A 1712-nucleotide genomic window follows, 5' to 3' on the forward strand; every position below is an offset into this window, starting at 1 on the left:
ATTAAAGGAAAAATACATGTTTGTTAAAAGGCATGAAAAACTGTGCCACCAAGCCAGCTAATTGTAATAAGCTAAAGGGACTCAATCAGAAGAAGGAAGAAACCCAGCTGTATTCCAGGGGAGGCTAGTGGAAACCTTAGGAATTTAATGCAAGCCCAGACTGCTGAGGACATCAGACTGTGCTGGCTGATACTCAGTGAGACAGGTCAGAGTATTATTTCTTAATTAACACCTGAGCCACTCTTCCTGAACTGCCATCTGGGCTTATCTATACTTGGACTTGCCTAATTATGAGAGCTGGTGGTAACAGACACCCAAACCTTCCCTACTTCAGGACATTCTAGTGTTCCATCAATTCCTCTTTGCCCCTGAATGCCCCACCCTCTTTAGGGAGAACCTGTCTTCACTCTGTGGGGGCCACTGTAGGACAGTAAACCTAACTAGTGTTTGCCCTGAGGCCCCTACTGGATCCGAGGCCTCTTGGCACCCCAGAGGGAATCCTTATGGAAATAAACCTGTCCTTATGGAATAAACACATCCCAGGGCCAGCCCACTAAATCACTGCTGTCTACCTTCAGATTTTAAATCTTAAAAGGCACATTCTTTTGTATCTCTCGTCACCTTAACTCTCAATACCTATTTGTTTCTAAATGGCAGAAACATAAGAATATAATTCCCACCCTGCTCACTTAAATGGTGCTGTCCCAAGGGTCTCTAAATAATCCCCATTCTGTAAAAGTGCCTTAATGGTAGAACTTGCTGACCTCTAGCTGCCTCAAATACAGTCTTGCAAAGTGCTAACTTTGTGAACTAACATGTTTCTAATATGAAGTAAATGTTGTCTGTTATATTCATTACTGACTACAAGCTATAGATGGATATAGAAAATTGTAGAGGGTTTTAAAAAGTAAATTGTGTAGTCCATGGCTAACTACAAGCTCTGAATGAATATGGAAAGTTGTAGAAAGTTTGAAAAAGTGAACTTTGTAGTCGATTGCTACAAGCCCTTAATAAATGTGGAAAGTTGTGGAAAGTTTTAAAAAGTAATTTTTTAGTCACTGCTAACTACAAAAAGTTGTGAAAAATTTGTGAACATAAATTCTGGCTATCACATTCAATGCTAACCAAAATTTAATAAGACTGTTTATAATGTTAAAAAAAACTTTTTTGTAAAATCATGCATGCAGTGCTTGCTTCAGCGGCACATATACTAAAATTGGAACGATACAGAGAAGATTAGCATGACCCCTGCACAAGGATGACATGCAAATTCGTGAAGCGTTCCATATTTTTAAAGAAAAAAAAAACATGAATGCATACAAAAGTGGAATTTAGTTTTCTCTGTAAAATAATGTAAATTGTCAGTCTACTCTTAGTGAAAAGTTATAAAAAGTTTTTCTTAAACATCTGAGTATTCTGTCTAAAAGATTAAAATTTTATATTATATCAGAATAATATCCTTGTTAATGTTTATGTTAACCTTATCATCTTTATTTCACTTTTAAAGGAAAGCTGTTAAAGAAAATGTGTTCTTTCACCTTGTAAAAGTAAAGTACTAAAATAGTCTAACATACTACATTTAAAAGGCATTTAAGGGGCGGGCCATGGTGGCTCAGCAGGCAGAGTTCTCGCCTGCCAGGCTAGAGACCCAGGTTCAATTCCCATGCCTGCTTATGCAAAAAATAAACAAATAATAAAACAACAACAACAAC

At 37.1% G+C, this 1712-nt stretch overlaps 1 non-coding gene across 1 annotated transcript; it reads left to right on the plus strand.

The window, feature by feature from the left end:
• Positions 1-1186: 1186 nt before the first annotated feature.
• On the plus strand, positions 1187-1293 carry LOC143675141 (U6 spliceosomal RNA). The gene has a single exon (XR_013171385.1). It is a non-coding gene; the product is annotated as a U6 spliceosomal RNA (small nuclear RNA).
• The last annotated feature ends 419 nt before the right edge of the window (positions 1294-1712 follow it).

The sequence above is a fragment of the Tamandua tetradactyla genome, chromosome 2, assembly GCF_023851605.1.
Source record: "Tamandua tetradactyla isolate mTamTet1 chromosome 2, mTamTet1.pri, whole genome shotgun sequence".
Classification (NCBI taxonomy): Eukaryota; Metazoa; Chordata; class Mammalia; order Pilosa; family Myrmecophagidae; genus Tamandua; species Tamandua tetradactyla.